Consider the following 20,186-nt stretch of genomic DNA (forward strand, 5'->3'; position numbering starts at 1 on the left):
CACATAACATCTACGGCTTTTGACACACTCACAAGTGAATGCAAGGCATACTTGGTCAACAGGCATACAGGTCACATTTCGGGAGAACTTCCGCACCATAACACAACATAAACACAACGGATCAAATACCCAGAACCCCTTGCAGCACTAACTCTTTCGGGACGCTACAATATACACCCCCCCCCCCCTGCTTTTTCTTATGAAATTCCAACTCATTTTTCACAAAAAGCTTTTATATATTCGCATAGTATGTATATATTATTAATGTTGTAAATACACATCTTTATATATCTAGAAACGGTGGTCCTAAAGAGGGAGGCATTATTCTGAGATCTTGAGAAGGTAAGAAATACAAGAATGTGTGTGTGTGTTTTGTGTTTTGTGTTTTTCCTAGCGCCAACACTGCTGTCAACCGAGGAGAAAAAATGCTTTATTTAAATAATTGTATTATTTATAAAGCAAGTTCAAGTATCATTGGCAAATTTTCCCCTAGTCCCGGCCTTGGCGTGCTGCCCGCCTTGGCACGCATACACTACCGTTCAAAAGTTTGGGGTCACCCAAACAATTTTGTGGAATAGCCTTCATTTCTAAGAACAAGAATAGACTGTCGAGTTTCAGATGAAAGTTCTCTTTTTCTGGCCATTTTGAACGTTTAATTGACCCCACAAATGTGATGCTCCAGAAACTCAATCTGCTCACAGGAAGGTCAGTTTTGTAGCTTCTGTAACGAGCTAAACTGTTTTCAGATGTGTGAACATGATTGCACAAGGGTTTTCTAATCATCAATTAGCCTTCTGAGCCAATGAGCAAACACATTGTACCATTAGAACACTGGAGTGATAGTTGCTGGAAATGGGCCTCTATACACCTATGTAGATATTGCACCAAAAACCAGACATTTGCAGCTAGAATAGTCATTTACCACATTAGCAATGTATAGAGTGTATTTATTTAAAGTTAAGACTAGTTTAAAGTTATCTTCATTGAAAAGTACAGTGCTTTTCCTTCAAAAATAAGGACATTTCAATGTGACCCCAAACTTTTGAACGGTAGTGTATGTGTCCTCTCTTTGGGATTTCAGAATATGGTCAGCCTAGCAATTTCAACACCACCAACTTTGGTAATGAAAACTACAACAAACATACACGTTACAATCAAAGAGCTGGTGTGTAATTGGTACCATATTTACAGTACAAACACTTTGTAGTACTCGACACAAGACTGGCACATTCAAGGTAATGGCAAAGACTACTTCCTGACTACGATAACGCACTGAGAACAAACTGAAATTAAAAAGTTGATACTGTAAACCATGTTTATTCAACTGGCGGCCCGCTAAAGTTTTTCATTTGTCCCGCCTTACATCACCCAAATAGATTTGATGAAAGCATTCAAGCTAAGGTTACTCATGCAGTACTCCCGCCACAGGCAAATGTATCACAATAAAGCAGCAGTGGGGTAAGTAGAAAAAGACTACTCATTCAAACCAAAAATGGCCTTATCGACCCTGAAAAAAAATGTAAATAAATTGCGAAGATCGGACTTTTAACAACGACGGAACAACATATGTGAATGTTCTGCCCCGAGCAAGTGCTCGAGTCATTGTTTCCTGTCAAACCTTTTAAGTTGAGGAAACACGGTTCCAGACCAGCAACAACCGTAGAAATCCAGACGTGTAAGCTGCATCACGAAACGTGGTCAGATCTTTGTAATTAAATATTGTGCATAAAGATATGTAGTTTGTTTTGTATTGAAATTGTTGACTTTGTGATGTCTTTTGTAGTTGTGGTCGTGTTGTTTTTTGTCTGAGTAACTCTCTGGCGATCAAAGTACGTTTAATACATGTAGCGCTAAATTTGACCAGTGTAGGGCGATAATACTACAGCTTAGGTTTAATTTCCATTTAATGTTGAGCCACATACATTGTGTGCAATGTTTGCTGTGGATGTTTTGTTTCATTTAATTTTTATATGTGTGAACATCTGTAGTGTGAATGTATTGTAACACTAAACCTTCCATTTTATTTATGTTAAATACACAATGGACGTTATACTTTTGTAATTTATATTTTATCTTCATATTTTCGGTCTTACAAACCTAAATAAAGGAAGAAGTGTAAAGATATAAACCTGAGGAAGGAAAAGAAGGAACATCAATCCTCAACAAAACTTTTGGAGCTTCTGTTTCTTAATGCTGTTAACTAACTGTTTAGCTGCACACGCTGGAAACGAGGAGCGAGGGCAGAATAAAACACAACACGTATTGGTATGTCAGACTTAGCCTTGTCTTGGTTTAACTGTTATCTTACTGACAGGATGCAGTGCGTCTCCCATAACAATGTGACATCGGACTATGTTAAGGTAACGTGCGGAGTCCCCCAGGGTTCGGTTCTTGGCCCTGCGCTCTTTAGTATTTACATGCTGCCGCTAGGTGACATCATACGCAAATACGGTGTTAGCTTTCACTGTTATGCTGATGACACTCAACTCTACATGCCCCTAAAGCTGACCAACACGCTGGATTGTAGTCAGCTGGAGGCGTGTCTTAATGACATTAAACAATGGATGTCCGCTAACTTTTTGCAACTCAACGCTAACAAAACGGAAATGCTGATTATCGGTCCTGCTCAACACCGACATCTATTTAATAATACCACCTTAACATTTGACAGCCAAACAATTACACAAGCCAACTCGGTAAAGAATCTGGGTATTATTTTCGACCCAACTCTCTCGTTTGAGTCACACATTAAGAGTGTTACTAAAACGGCCTTCTTTCATCTCCGTAATATCACTAAAATCCGTTCCATTTTGTCCACTAGCGACGCTGAGATCATTATTCATGCGTTCGTTACGTCTCGTCTCAATTACTGTAACGTATTATTTTCGGGTCTCCCTATGTCTAGCATTAAAAGATTACAGCTGGTACAAAATGTGGCTGCTAGACTCTTTACAAGAACAAGAAAGTTTGATCATATTTCGCCTATACTGGCTCACCTAAACTGGCTTCCTGTGCACTTAAAGGCCTACTGAAACCCACTACTACCGACCACGCAGTCTGATAGTTTATATATCAATGATGAAATCTTAACATTATAACACATGCCAATACGGCCGGGTTAACTTATAAAGTGACATTTTAAATTTGCCGCTAAACTTCCGGTTCGAAACGCCTCTGAGGATGCCGTATGCGCGTGACGTAACCCGGGGAACACGGATATGCCTTCCACATTGAAGCCAATACGAAAAAGCTCTGTTTTCATTTCATAATTCCACAGTATTCTGGACATCTGTGTTCGTGAATCTGTTGCAATCATGTTCATTGCATTATGGAGAAGGAAGCTGAGCAAGCAAAGAAGAAAGTTGTCGGTGCGAAATGGACGTATTTTTCGAACGTATTCAGCAACAACAGTACACAGCCGGCGCTTCTTTGTTTACATTCCCGAAAGATGCAGTCAAGATGGAAGAACTCGGATAACAGAGACTCTAACCAGGAGGACTTTTGACTTCGATACACAGACGCCTGTAGAGAACTGGGACAACACAGACTCTTACCAGGATTACTTTGATTTGGATGACAAAGACGCAGACGTGCTACTGTGAGTATGCAGCTTTGGCTTCTAAACATTTGATCGCTTGACCGTATGTGCGCAACTTTTTTTTGCGTATGTACGTAACTTTTTTTTAAATATATAAGCTTTATGAACCTTGGGTTAGGTGAACGATCTTTTGGGCTGAGTGATTGTGTGTGTTGATCAGGTGTTTGAATTGTATTGGCGTGTTCTATGGAGCTAGGAGCTAGCAGAGGAGCTAGGAGCTAGCGTAACAAACACGCAGGTGTTTTTATGCAGGATTAATTTGTGGCATATTAAATATAAGCCTGGTTGTGTTGTGGCTAATAGAGTATATATATGTCTTGTGTTTATTTACTGTTGTAGTCATTCCCAGCTGAATATCAGGTCACCCCCGGCTCTCACAGCATCTTCCCTATCTGAATAGCTTCAACTCCCCACTAGTCCTTCACTTGCACTTTACTCATCCACAAATCTTTCATCCTCGCTCAAATTAATGGGGAAATTGTCGCTTTCTCGGTCCGAATCTCTCTCACTTCATGCGGCCATCATTGTAAACAATAGGGAACTTTGCGTATATGTTCAACTGACTACGTCACGCTACTTCCGGTAGGGGCAAGCCTTTTTTTTATCAGATACCAAAAGTTGCAATCTTTATCGTCGTTGTTCTATACTAAATCCTTTCAGCAAAAATATGGCAATATCGCGAAATGATCAAGTATGACACATAGAATAGATCTGCTATCCCCGTTTAAATAAAAAAAATTCATTTCAGTAGGCCTTTAAATAAAAAAAATTCATTTCAGTAGGCCTTTAAAGGCCTACTGAAATGAATTTTTTTTATTTAAACGGGGATAGGAGATCTATTCTATGTGTCATACTTGATCATTTCGCGATATTGCCATATTTTTGCTGAAAGGATTTAGTATAGAACAACGACGATAAAGATCACAACTTTTGGTATCTGATAAAAAAAAAGGCTTGCCCCTACCGGAAGTAGCGTGACGTAGTCAATTGAACATATACGCAAAGTTCCCTATTGTTTACAATGATGGCCGCATGAAGTGAGAGAGATTCGGACCGAGAAAGCGACGATTTCCCCATTAATTTGAGCGATGATGAAATATTTTTAAATGAGGAAAGTGCAAGTGAAGGACTAGTGGGGAGTGGAAGATGCTGTGAGAGCCGGGGGTGACCTGATATTCAGCTGGAAATGACTACAACAGTAAATAAACACAAGACATATATATACTCTATTAGCCACAACACAACCAGGCTTATATTTAATATGCCACAAATTAATCCCGCATAAAAACACCTAGGTGTTTGTTATGCTAGCTCCTAGCTACTAGCTCGAGCTAGTTATAGCTCGAGCGGGTAATATGGACGGGATCTTGTATATATAACCCGCCAATACAATTCAAACACCTGCACAACACACACACTCACTCAGCCCAAACAACCGTTCACCTAACCCAAGGTTCATAAAGCTTATATATTTAATCAAAGTTACGTACATGACACGCACGTACTGGCAAGCAATCAAATGTTTGGAAGCGCGCGGGTGGGACCTGATATTCAGCTGAGAATGACTACAACAGTAAATAAACACAAGACATATATATACTCTATTAGCCACAACACAACCAGGCTTATATTTAATATGCCACAAATTAATCCCGCATAAAAACACCTAGGTGTTTGTTATGCTAGCTCCTAGCTACTAGCTACTAGCTACTAGCTCGAGCTAGTTATAGCTCGAGCGGGTAATATGGACGGGATCCCGTATATATAACCCGCCAATACAATTCAAACACCTGCATAACACACACACTCACTCAGCCCAAACAACCGTTCACCTAACCCAAGGTTCATAAAGCTTATATATTTAATCAAAGTTACGTACATGACACGCACGTACGGGCAAGCAATCAAATGTTTGGAAGCGCGCGGGTGGGACCTGATATTCAGCTGGGAATGACTACAACAATAAATAAACACAAGACATATATATACTCTATTAGCCACAACACAACCAGGCTTATATTTAATATGCCACAAATTAATCCTAATGCTAGCTCCTAGCTACTAGCTCGAGCTAGTTATAGCAAGCGATCAAATGTTTGGAAGCGCAGCTGTGTACTCACGTTATCGCAACTGTGTATCCAAATCAAAGTCCTCCTGGTAAGAGTCTCTGTTGTCCGAGTTCTTCCATCTTGACTGCATCTTTCGGGAATGTAAACAAAGAAGCGCCGGCTGTGTACGTGTTGTTGCTGACTTCCCTCGCAAAATAGACACTTCGCACCGACAACTTTCTTCTTTGCTTGCTCAGCTTCTTTCTCCATAATGCAATGAACAAATTGCAACAGATTCACCAACACAGATGTCCAGAATACTGTGGAATAATGAGATGAAAACAGAGCTATTTCGTATTGACTTCAATGGTGTCCGAATACTTCCGTTTCAATGATTGACGTCACGCGCATACGTCAACCCTCAGAGGCGTTTCGAACCGGAAGTTTAGCGGGAAATTTAAAATTGCACTTTATAAGTTAACCCGGCCGTATTGGCATGTGTTGCAATGTTAAGATTTCATCATTGATATATAAACTATCAGACTGCGTGGTCGGTAGTAGTGGCTTTCAGTAGGCCTTTAAGGTGCGACTTTAAGGTTTTACTACTTACGTATAAAATACTACACGGTCTAGCTCCAGCCTATCTTGCTGACTGTATTGTACCATATGTCCCGGCAAGAAATCTGCGTTCAAAGAACTCCGGCTTATTAGTGATTCCCAGAGCCCAAAAAAAGTCTGCGGGCTATAGAGCGTTTTCTGTTCGGGCTCCAGTACTATGGAATGCCCTCCCGGTAAAAGTTAGAGATGCTAGTTCAGTAGAAGCATTTAAGTCCCATCTTAAAACTAATTTGTATACTCTAGCCTTTAAATAGACCCCCCTTTTTTAGACCAGTTGATCTGCTGTTTTCTTTTCTCCTTTGCCCCCTCGCCGGGTTATTCCGGTTCCGGTGACCATAGATGAGGTGCTGGCTGTCCAGAGTTGGGACCCGGGGTGGACCGCTCGCCTGTGCGTCGGTTGGGGACGTCTCTGCGCTACTGACCTGTCTCCGCTCGGGATGGTCTCCTGCTGGCCCCACTATGGACTAGACTCTCACTGTTATGTGGATCCACTAGGGACTGTACTTAGAGGGGGGGTTACCCACATATGCGGTCCTCTCCAAGGTTTCTCAGTCATTCACATTGACGTCCTTTGTGTGGGCTCTGTGCCGAGGATGTCGTTGTGGCTTGTGCAGCCCTTTGAGACTTTTGTGATTTAGGGCTATATAAATAAACATTGATTGATTGATTGAATAATACATTTAATGAAAGTGCAGTGTGAAAGCCGATGGGTTTACTTTGCAATAAGAAAACACAGTCTCAAAGTAGTATAACCTGTGGGGGATTTTTCTGACAAAACATCCACATTTCGGGCACTTCCGAAATGTCTTGAAACTGTGGCCCCCTCCATTATTGAATAGCCCTGCTGTAGAGTATCGGTATCTGTTCACAGGTACTAGTAATTGGTACTGTATCAGTTCAGATGTGAAAAGTACCTGAGTTGAAATAATGCTTCCTTTCAACCCGCAAAAAATGTGCAAGTCAATCTTTTGGGTGATTGTTTTTGTACGTCAGGCGTACATAGGTCTCTTTCAAACAGACATCGAAAAAAATTGAGGCATCAACGCCCTAACAACAGTGTTCGCCTTTATTTGTGTGTGTATTTCAGACAGAACATAACGAAGCGGGACATTGCAGGGAATGCGATGCAGATTTTTCTTTTATCAGATCGTCCGTCGTTTATCACGACAAATTGCTTCCAGACCTGACTGTAGTAAACACATATCTGCAAAGTAGGAGTCTTACTAATAAATCAAATATTTTCATAGTTGGAGCAGAAAAAAACTGTTTTGACTTTCTAAATATTTTTTAAACATTTGAATGAATGAAATAATGCCGATATAGTCCCCTTTACACTTGTTTCGGGTGCAACGTGAGCTGGGCGGAAGCTGAAGGTAGGGCACTTGGCGGTCCGATCCTCGGCTACAGAAGCTAGCTCTTGGGACATGGAACGTCACCTCGCTGGGGGGGAAGGAGCCTGAGCTAGTGCGCGAGGTGGAGAAGTTCCGGCTAGATATATTAGGACTCACTTCGACGCACAGCAAGAGCTCTGGAACCAGTTCTCTCGAGAGGGGCTGGACTCTCTTCCACACTGGCGTTGCCGGCAGTGAGGTGACGAGGTGGGGTGGCAATTCTTGTTGCCCCCCGGCTCAGAGCCTGCACGTTGGAGTTCAACCCAGTGGACGAGAGGGTAGCTTCCCTCCGAATCGGGGTGGGGGACGGGTCCTGACTGTGTTTTGCGCTTACGCGCCAAGCAGCAGCTCAGAGTACCCACCCTTTTTGGATTCACTCGAGGGAGTACTTGAGAGTGCTCCCCCGGGTGATTTCCTCGTTCTACTGGGGGACTTCAACGCTCATATTGGCAACGACAGTGAAACCTGGAGAGGCGTGATTGGGAAGAATGGCCGCCCGGATCTGAACCCGAATGGTGTTTTCTTATTGGACTTTTATGCTCGTCACATATTGTCCATAACAAACACCATGTTCAAACATAATGGTGTCCATATGTGCACTTGACACCAGGAAACCCTAGGCCGCAGTTCCATGATCGACTTTGTAGTTGTGTCATTGGATTTGCGGCCTCATGTTTTGGACACTCGGGTGAAGAGAGGGGCGGAGCTTTCTACCGATCACCACCTGGTGGTGAGTTGGCTGCAATGGTGGGGGAGGATGCCGGACAGACCTGACAGGACCAAACGCATTGTGAGGGTCTGCTGGGAACGTCTAGCAGAGTCTCCTTTCAGAGAGAGTTTCAATTCCCACCTCCGGAAGCACTTTGAACATGTCACGAGGGAGGTGCTGGACATTGAGTTGGAGTGGACCATGTTCCGCACCTCTATAGTCGAGGCGGCTGATTGGAGCTGTGGCCGCAAGGTAGTTGGTGCCTGTCGTGGCGGTAATCCTAGAACATGTTGGTGGACACCGGCGGTGAGGGATGCCGTCAAGCTGAAGAAGGAGTCCTATCGAGTTCTTTTGGCTCATAGGACTCCTGAGGCAGCGGACAGGTACCAACAGGCCAAGGGGTGTGCAGCTTCAGCGGTCGCGGAGGCAAAAACTCGGACATGAGAGGAGTTCAGGGAAGCCATGGAAAATGACTTCCGGACGGCTTCGAAGCGATTCTGGACCACCATCCGCCGCCTCAGGAAGAGAAAGCAGTGCACTGTCAACACCGTGGATGGTGTTCTGCTGACCTCGACTGCGGATGTTGTGAATCGGTGGAGGGAATACTTCGAAGACCTCCTCAATCCCACCAACACGTCTTCCTATGAGGAAGCAGTGCCTGGGGAATCTGTGGTGGGCTCTCCTATTTCTGGGGCTGAGGTTGCTGAGGTAGTTAAAAAGCTCCTCTATGGCAAGGCCCCGGGGGTGACTGAGATCCGCCCGGAGTTCCTTAAGGCTCTGGATGTGTGGGGCTGTCTTGGTTGACAAGACTCTGCAGCATCGCGTGGACATCGGGGGCGGTACCTCTGGATTGGCAGACCGGGGTTGTGGTTCCTCTCTTTAAGAAGGGGAACCGGAGGGTGTGTTCTAACTATCGTGGGATCACACTCCTCAGCCTTCCCGGTAAGGTCTATTCAGGTGTACTGGAGAGGAGGCTACGCCGGATAGTCGAACCTCGGATTCAGGAGGAACAGTGTAGTTTTCGTTCTGGTCGTGGAACTGTGGACCAGCTCGATACTCTCGGCAGGGTCCTTGAGGGTGCATGGGAGTTTGCCCAACCAGTCTACATGTGCTTTGTGGACTTGGAAAAGGCATTCGACCTTGTCCCTCGGGAAGTCCTGTGGGGAGTGCTCAGAGAGTATGGAGTATCGGACTGTCTGATTGTGGCGGTCAGCTCCCTGTATGATCAGTGTCAGAGCTTGGTCCGCATTGCCGGCAGTAAGTCGGACACGTTTCCAGTGAGGGTTGGACTCCGCCAAGGCTGCCCTTTGTCACCGATTCTGTTCATAACTTTTATGGACAGAATTTCGAGGCACAGTCAAGGCGTTCAGGGGATCCGGTTTGGTGGCTGCAGGATTAGGTCTCTGCTTTTTGCAGATAATGTGGTCCTGATGGCTTCATCTGGCCAGGATCTTCAGCTCTCACTGGATCGGTTCACAGTTGAGTGTAAAGCGACTGGGATAAAAATCAGCACCTCCAAGTCCGAGTCCATGGTTCTCGCCTGGAAAAGGATGGAGTGCCATCTCCGGGTTGCGGAGGAGACCCTGCCCCAAGTGGAGGAGTTCAAGTACCTCGGAGTCTTGTTCACGAGTGAGGGAAGAGTGGATCGTGAGTGCAACAGGCTGATCGGTGCTGCGTCTTCAGTAATGCGGATGCTGTATCGATCCGTTGTGGTGAAGAAGGAGCTGAGCCGGAAGGCAAAGCTCTCAATTTACTGGTCGATCTATGTTCCCATCCTCACCTATGGTCATGAGCTTTAGGTTATGACCGAAAGGACAAGATCACGGGTACAAGCGGCCGAAATGAGTTTCCTCTGCCGGGTGGCGGGGCTCTCCCTTAGAGATAGGGTGAGAAGCTCTGCCATCCGGAGGGAGCTCAAAGTAAAGCAGCTGCTCCTCCACATCGAGAGGAGCCAGACGAGGTGGTTCGGCATCTGGTCAGGATGTCACCCGAACGCCTCCTTAGGGAGGTGTTTAGGGCACGTACGACCGGTAGGAGGCCACGGGGAAGACCCAGGACACGTTGGGAAGACTATGTCTCCCGGATGGCCTGGGAACGCCTCGGGATCCCCCGGGAAGAGCTGGACGAAGTGGCTGGGTAGAGGGAAGTCTGGGCTTCCCTGCTTAGGCTGCTGCCCCCGCGACCTGACCTCGGATAAGCGGAAGAAGATGGATGGATGGATGGATGGATGGACACTTGTTTCACTCAATATAATAGCCTTGAGTGTGTTCTCCTGTAGATTCCAGTACTCACTGGTAGCTTGCAGGATTCTCCAAGCGTCACTGCCATGCTGTTGCCTAGCCACTGTGTGGAATTACTTTGTCACATCCTGGCTAATTCCTTTAAGTTAGAACTGGGCTTCCAGGTGCTGAAACAACGAGCGGAAGTTGTTCTGCAAAAACTTGGGCAACTTGACAGTCTTGATAGCTGATAGCATTAAGTGGTGCGGCGATGCTGGGATGTTTTAGGTCTTGTCTCGTGTTTTGATATCGCTCTCGTCAAAGTCTCACCAATTTAAAGATGTGTTATCCATGAGGCAGCAGTTAAAAATAAAGTGCATCAAAAAGATGGTCTGCCTAAAGTTGGTCAACTTGGTTGTCGCAGTGAAAGATTAGCTGCCATGTTGTTGTTAGCATTGTTCACCCTTAGACCGGTAATGGATCCCATCTTCTTCTACCGTGTTTTAACTGCAAACCCAATTCTAGTAAAAACTGTTTTTGGGTAAACTTGTTGTAAGCCTCGCCCACAGGCACCCACCCTCCACATCAAAACACTGCCATTAGTTTAAAACTGTAAAAACAAAAAGAAACAAAACCATAAAAAAGAGAAGCAAATGTGGGAAAAAAAGTTGAATGGGTTATACTTTTATAGCGCTTTTCTACCTTCAAGGTACTCAAAGCGCTTTGACACTATTTCCACATTCACCCATTCACACACACATTCACTCACTGATGGCGGGAGCTGCCATGCAAGGCGCTAACCACAACCCATCAGGAGCAAGGGTGAAGTGTCTTGCTCAAGGACACAATGGACGAGGTTGGTAGAAAGTGGGGATCGAACCAGGATCCCTCAGGTTGCTGGCACGGCCACTCTCCTAACTGCACCACGCCGTCCCATAAAAACCTTTGATACACACAAAAACAATAATAGTGTACAACAATATGAATATTGGCATCGAAAACATTAAATAAATATATAAAATAAAATATCCAACAAAAATATTGTATTTTTTCAATATTTGTATTTATTTGTTGCCAAAACTCGTTTTAGTGCCATTTTTAATAATGTAATTTTTTTTTTCAATACCAAATCTTACTGGCAATGTTTTAGCTCCATACACTCAAAGCTTTTGGGGAAAACTTTACAATACATAGAGATATCTGCTGACGTCAACAGATGGAGAGCGCCACAAACTGTGCTATTTCCTAACAGCAAGATTGTTTTCTAAATATCTCCGCCATGCCTCTATGACTGGATTTCAAATTTTCGGGACTTATGTAGATCCCAAATATGCAAAAACAGGTACCATTACATAAGAAGAACAGGTTCTCTTTAAATTCAAAGACATCTCTAGGAAGTTGCTTGTTTCCTACCAGCACATTTTATGCACTTGAGTGAAGATTACTCTGAATTCATCATTTAAAATCGGTGTGCAAGGCAAGTCCTGAAAGATGCAACCATCCCATCAATCTGCATACCAGTAAGAGCAAACATTGTACAGTAGGTGATTGTTTTATTGTTAGGAGTAGTGTGTATTTCTGGTTTAGCCCCTAGCAATACTGCTACATGATGCGTAATCTTTCACTAGAGCTTGATCTGCTTATCGCTCAGCTTCTAAAACCTGTAGCTCATCCTCCTTATATTCAGGCTCAAAAATATAATCATTCGTACCACAGTAGTTGTTGTTGTTGGCTCTCACCAAGTCTGCCATAAATGGTGGTGGTAGTTTTTCTGTTGACAAAAATAGCGTTCGTTGCTTAAAATAATCAAAATACTTTAATATTAGATGTAATCATGAATGTGTCTATTACTACATTACATATAAACTTACAGCATGTGTATAAATGGTAAATGGGTTATACTCGTATAGCGCTTTTCTACCTTCAAGGTACCCAAAGCGCTTTGACACAATTTCCACATTCACCCATTCACACACACATTCACACACTAGGGAGCTGCCATGCAAGGCCCTAACCACGACCCATCAGGAGCAAGGGTGAAGTGTCTTGCTCAAGGACACGACGGATGTGACTAGGTTGGTAGAAGTGGGGGATCGTACCAGGAACCCTCAGGTTGCTGGCACGGCCACTCTCCCAACTGCGCCACGCCGTCCTCGTATAAAATGTTGTTGGAGGTTTTTTAGAGTGCATTATAGGTAGACTAGATTGAGGAGGTCTTCGAAGTATTCCTTCCACCGATCCACAACATCCGCAAAAAAAGACGTGTTCTTGTCACACAGAAGAATTGTGGATGATGGGCAAAATTCCCCAAAAAGATCTGTGTGAAAGAGGCTGCAGATTGTCAGTAGAGTTAGTGTTGCTTTGTGTGTGTGTGTGAAGGCTTTTGGGAGGATTGTTTTCCTTTGAGTGAACAAACTTGAAGGCTTTTGGAAAGAGCAGGTCCAGCTCGTGTCGTGCCAGTAAGAGGCGGCCTGTGGATTCAATTTGACCCCCCGCCCCAGACCTCAATCCAATGTCTGTCACCTCAGTGACACCTTACCACCCCCCCAAACCCCCCTACTCCCCCTATTTGAACGGCTGCCCCGATTACAGAATAACTGGCGGCTGCATGGCCGCCGTACAGAGGATGCTCTTTCCCCGTCTCCTCCTTCTTGTCTTTCACTGCACATTCCTTCTCACTCCCCCTGTGGCTTCTTTCTCAGAGCTCCTTCGCCTGCATCATCACCCCCCCTCCGCGTATTTGTTTCGCAAACCCTTCCATCTTTCCCCCTCTCCTCCTAGTCTCCCTCCCTGCCTGCATCTATTATTAACAGGCACCTCCAGCTACCTCCAAAGAACGAACTAAGGCTCGGGCCGAGCTGCTCAGCATTTGAATCCCTCCTAATGAGCTGGTAATGATGAATAAACATGCTAGGAACCAGGCGCCATGCTTTGTCGTACACGCCGTGTGCTCAGCTTGTCTCTGCAGGATCCCCGCGTGACTGCATGACTGGGTATGTATTATAACCCCCATCCCCCGGCCTTAGAGACTTCCTGCTGTGCGAGGCCGAGCACATGTAGGAATCAATCAGGAAATAGCCAACGACTAAAATACACAGCAAATCGGCTCGTGTTGCAGCCTTTGCTCATATCGCGTCCGTGCCACCATCTCTGATCAATATCGGATAGCAGCACGTATCCACCGAGCAGCACGGGGCCTTCGGTACGGTTTGGAACTGTAAAACCTGGCGAGGTCAGCTTGGTTAAGTAAATGGCGTGACATCATGGTGAGGCATACTTGCCAACCCTCCCGAATTTTCCAGGAGACTCACGAATTTCAGTGCCTCTTCCGAAAATCTCCCGGGACAACCATTCTCCCGAATTTCTCCTGATTTCCAGCCGGACTTAAGGCACGCCCCCTCCAGGTCCGTGCGGACCTGAGTGAGGACAGCCTCTCGTCATGTCCGCTCTTTACTTCATACTTCAGAACCGACTCCCACACTTGCCGTCAGGGTGCGCAAACCGTTGGCCAACCAAAAAGTTACTTTTTGGTTGGCCAACGGTTTACGTTGTATTGCGCACCCTGACGGCAAGTGTGGGAGTCGGTTCTGAAGTATGAAGAAAAGACACATAACTTCATCACCTCGCCTGGTTATTGACTCCAACCCAGAATATTACACTGCACACACCTATGCTCCTTCAAAGGCTGTGCTACTGGCTGCAAAGCATTGCACTTTCAAATACAACAATGAGTAGAGAGGAGTGTTATGTGTGTATATGTGTAAATAAATGAACACTGAAATTCAAGTATTTATTTTATTTATATATATATATATATATATATATATATATATATATATATATATATATATATATATATATATATATATATATATATATATATATATATATATATATATATATAAAATAAAATACATATTTATATATAGCTAGAATTCACTGAAAGTCAAGTATTTATTTTATTTATATATATATATATATATATATATATATATATATATATATATATATATATATATATATATATATATATATATATATATATATATATATATATATATATATACATATATATATATATATAAGAAATACTTAAATTTAAGTGAATTCTAGCTATGAATATACTCCTCCCCCTTTGTCAAACCCGATCTTTTTAGTGGCAGTTCACATTACAAAGAAAAATTATGATTTCTAGTGTGAATGCAATCTGACCCGCATGCAAACTCTAGTGTTTACGGAAATAAAAATGGCTTCAGTTTGAGTCGGTGTCAGTACTGGCAGATTTGAGGCAATTTCAAGAATTTTGTGCACTTAAAGTCCATCCATCGATCCATTTTCTACCACTTGTCCCTTTCGGGGTCGCGGGGGGCGCTGGAGCCTATCTCATCTGCATCAACATTTTCTAAACCAAATGATTGTGCGTGAGAGATTAAGAAGGAAGAGGCATAAAGGTATTTTGGCTCTTGCAGTTTTCCGTGATAGTTTGCTTCAATGTCTGCTTAAAGAGCGTGCCTGTGGGCGAGCAGTCGGAGACAGGAGGAGCAGTGAAAGTTTCACCTGAGTTCCTAAAACATTTTATTTTCACCTCTTTTCTGCTCCGTTGTCAGTTACTTATTTTATAACCGTCTATTTTTGGTGAATAAGTATGACGCTTATCACTTTTTGATGACGTTATGGTCGGATGAACAAATATAATATTATTTCGTGATTTAAAAAAAAATAGCTGAGCAGAAAGGAATTTGAAATGCAACACTGTGGTCAATGAGCCAGAAAAATAAGAATTTTTACCTTAGTTGGCGCTATAAATAAAAATTGATTACACACTTCAATTTTCCTTAGTTTTCGATCAATGATGGAGACAAAAACCAATGTCAAGCGCAACTCTTTCAACTTCTTTAAGTAGGAGCTGTCACTGGTGGGCCGAAAGAAGCATGTCCTGATAAACACAGTCAAATGACAAAGTAGCTGTTTTGGTCATGTGTATTTTTCTAACTGACACACACATTAAGGTATCATACGTTGTACCGTATCTTCCTATTGCATCCATGTTTGACCAATCACTGTTTATGGTCTTTGATGATGCATTCTGTTTACACATTTCTTGCAAGATAAGACAAATATTCCAGTGTGCTAAAGTCCTTGACATACTAATAACAATAAATAATAAGCAAAAGAACTGATTAAATATTTAAAATGAGTTGGTTTAGATATTACACTAAATTTCTTAGTTTCCTATAACACAAAGCTAAGATGTGGATGTTTTGTTTATATAATTTAGCATATATTGATTAAAGTCTATTGCTTTTAGTAGCTTTAATGCACAAAATATGTCAAAGTTGCCAGCACATCTTTCAATTCTTTTAACTGCTGGACAATGGTTGGACACCCCTGCCTTACAGGAAACAAACCAAGCAAGATTGGAAGCCATCTTTCTTGTTGACATGTGGCTATTTGTTACACGAAGAAGCTCGTTTTTTTGTTTACTTTCCATTGTGGAAGCCACCATTATCTGTCCACCAATTTGTGAACTGCCGTTTGTATAGCTCTGCCCTTTTTGCACCTGCGCTGTATCCAAAAGGCAGGGTGCCCAAAAGTTATACACAATAGTACCTCGGTTTTTGTATGTCCCACTTTTTGTACAATTCAGTTTTGGACAAAAAAAATGTATATATAATATACTGTGTTGGTTATCGTACAAAGAATCCCACACGTTGGTGACTTAATGTGTGTTTTTATTTTTTTTTACTGAGTACGACTATAAAACAATGCACCCCGGGGCCAAAGAAAGTTACAAATGCGGGCGCTTTGATAAAGAAGGCGGGAAACACTATTGAATTCAACAAAGAACCCTCCTCCCTCTCTGCTCATCACCACAAACTAGAGTCTTGATTAAAATTAAAAGTCATTTACTTTATTCAGTAAAAGTCAGCCGTTTAATTCGTCATCTATATGAATTTCACATTGTTTTCTGCATGTATAGCTATAATTATTTTGTATATGATGTGTTCTTTGTTAAAGTTAAAGTCCCAACGATAGTCACACACACACTAGGTGTGGTGAAATTATCCTCTGCATTTGACCCCCCATGTTCACCCCCTGGGAGGTGAGGGGAGCAGTGAACAGCAGCAGTGGCCGTGCTCGGGAATCATTTTGGAGATTTAACCCCCAATTCCAACCCTTGATGCTGAGCGCAATGGCTTCCAATTTTTAGTCTTTGGTATGACTCGGCTGGAGTTCATGACCTTCCAGTCTCAGGGCGGACACTCTAACCACAAGGCCACTGAGCAGTGAGCAGATCTTAAAATTGGATTGATGGGGAAAATTGCTTTGATTTTCATAGGATTCTTCATCAGACCGTTGGGAATTAATTCCTATCATTACACTCAAATCAACAAATTGCAGTTGGGTTTGTTTCACTGAATAAACTCAAATCTAAGGAAGAAAAAATACCTCAGTTAAGATCAGAAATACGTATTACTGATAAACAAGCTAATTTCTTCTTTAAATTTTAGACTAATGTGCCTATTTTGGGAACTGCGCTTTTTGGGGGGAATTTTGCCTTTCGTTCACAATCCTAATGAAAGACAAGAAGACAAAAGGTTTGTTTTGCATTCTAACTCTTAATAATCAGCTCATTCTAGGTGGCTAGCAACGCAGCTAATGGGAGCAATCAGTTCTGCTTCTAAGACTACATTTGCACTGCAGGCCAAAGTAGCCTAAATTAAAAAAAAATGTAAATCAGATTTTTTTCAGTAGACTGTTTACGCTGCAAGTACAATGTGGCCTCAATGTCACTTGTATGCGCATTTCGATGAAGTAAAAACAAAGGAAGTTGACCGGGAGGAAGTCGCTACTACTACAAAATAAAATAAAAGTCGCAACACCTTAAAAATTAGTGTTTTTTAATGTGAAAATAAATTAAAGCAATATAATGTATGGATGGATGTATATAGTGAAATATATCTGGGAGGGTTGTAATCTTTTTATGGCTGTTAGGTAGAGCAGACACGGACATCAGCGTGGATCTACGGGAGCTTTATTTTTTAACTCACATCTTAGCAAATGCGCCAGATGGTCAATTCCAGTCCTTCAACAATTGCTATTTCTTCGGAATCAAAATATATATAGTACTTATAGCTTATTATTTGCGATGAGGTGGCGACTTGTCCAGGGTGTACCCCGCCTTCCGCCCGATTGTAGCTGAGATAGGCTCCAGCGCCCCCCGCGACCCCGAAGGGAATAAGCGGTAGAAAATGGATGGATGGATGGATTTGTGCACTATTGTCAAGTGATGCACTATTAACAAAATCAGTTGTCTTGAGCAGACTCTGCTCACCGAAACCAGATGTGATGAAATATCTACTTCCACTGGCGACTGGGTCTTTTCCTGCGCACACAAGTGACGTAGCTCGCCCAAATATGACAAAAAAAATCACATACAGGTCGCATGCGGGTCGGATTGCATTTGGACTGCAGTCACATTTGAAAAGATCAGATTCCAATCGGATTCTGGATTTCATCCTGATGTGGTCTGCATCTGATGCCAAAAGATCAGATTTGAAGCACTTTGGAACGTTTTAAATATCTGATCTGTCAGTTGAGGGCAAAAAAATCAGATTTGGTGTGCAGTGTGAACGGGGTCTTTATCACTTTAAATGCATCTAAAAACCGCCAACGATACTTAATTTACGTTGCGTAACCTGTATAATAACCAAGCTGTAGCAACATTGTTATTGTCAGTTCAAACCCAGAGGAACTTCTTGCGACGTCTTACTATGGAAATTAGCCATGAGTGGCCTAGTAGTTAGAGTGTCCGCCCAGTCATACCAAAGACTACAAAAATGGCACCCATTACCTCCCTGCTTGGCACTCAGCATCAAGGGTTGGAATTGGGGGTTAAATCACCAAAAATGATTCCCTGCTGCTCACTGCTCCCCTCACCTCCCAGGGGGTGAATAAGGGGATGGGTCAAATGCAGAGGACACATTCCACCACACCTAGCATGTGTGTGACAATATTGATACTTTAACTTTAACTTTAACTAGTTTCTGGGTCAGCGGCTGAATGGCTTTTGAGTTTGTAATTCCCAACACAACCAGTGTCGGTAATAATGGCGTAAGTGTATAACGGCGTTAATAACAGCGATATTTTTTTCAGTAAGGAGTAATCTAAATAATTACTGTTCCCATTGTTGCAATGCTGTTGTCAGCTGCATGCAGAGAGAAGGGGTAGGTATGATGACGCCGTTGTGAATGTGAAGATGATGATTGGCCTTTTTATCATCTTTAAAATACTGAAAGAAAAAGGCATGTGTTCTTGTCTCTCATAATGATTGTGAACGACAATTCCCCTTCAAGGAATGTTTACAAAAATCCTTGATATACTTCTTAAAATAAGTGAAAAAAATTACAGTAGATTACAGAAATTACTGATATGCTCGCACCAAGGAAAAAAAATGTTACAGTAAGTTGTAGATGTTTTTTGGTTTAGTTAAAAGGGAACTGCGCTTTTTTTGAAATGTTTCCTATCGTTCCCAATCATTATGAGAGACAAGAACACGTCTTTTTTTTTCAGGATTTTAAAGATGATAAAAACGCTTGAAAAATGCAGCTAGTGGGAGTTACTGTTGTAGCCGTCAAAGCCCTTTAAAACAACTTCAATACCCTCCATCAACATTTTATATACACACTGCAAGTCTATATATAATGTAGTAACAGACACGTTCATAACAATATGTAGTATGTTCAATGAGTCACTATAATATTGATCATGATACACGCAGCACGTCATGCGTGTTATTACAACTACTGTACAGTACACACCCTCTCTGGCTGGCTGTGTACAAACAAAACATGAAATATGGGCTAACACTTTACAGATACTGTAATATGATTGTTCATGTTTTTCAGTCAGTCCAGATTGGTGTTTTATTGCATTGTGTTGTGCATTACAAACATAAATGTGTTTCATGTTGACGTAGTAGCTAGCTTATCTCTTGCCGTAGCTAACTCAGGACAAATACTAAAGCCCGTTCCTCAGTGTTCACTCTTACAATAACAATGTGGCTACAGCTTGGTTATTATACGAGTTACGGAACGTAAATAAAGTATTGTTGACGATTTTTGAATGCATTTTTAAAGTGATTTAAAGGCAGAATGGATTGCTCCCATTAGCTGCATAGCTAGCCACCTAAAACGAGATGATTTTTACGTGTTAGACTGCAAAAAAAAACAAAAACCTTTTGTCTTCTTGTCTTAGTCGTAAGTATTTTGAACAATAGGCAAAATTCCCCAAAAAAGTGCAGTTCCCCTTTAACATTATGCCAACATTAGCATGTTATAACGTCATAACTGACTGTAAAATGTGTATTCTTTTGTTGCTGTAGTAGGGTCTCTGAACATCGTGCGCAAACACAAACAAGTACGCGCACACACACCAGCTATGGTTATATTACAAGTACCATTAAAAAATACCTACTAAATAAATCAGAAGTTTCACAGTACTTGAGTATTTTTTATTTTTTTTACTTTACTTACTTACTTTTAATTATTTGGACGACTACTTTTTAATTTTACTTGAGTCATATATTACTATAAAGCAGTC

This window comes from Entelurus aequoreus, linkage group LG04, assembly GCF_033978785.1.
Source record: "Entelurus aequoreus isolate RoL-2023_Sb linkage group LG04, RoL_Eaeq_v1.1, whole genome shotgun sequence".
NCBI classification, from domain to species: domain Eukaryota; kingdom Metazoa; phylum Chordata; class Actinopteri; order Syngnathiformes; family Syngnathidae; genus Entelurus; species Entelurus aequoreus.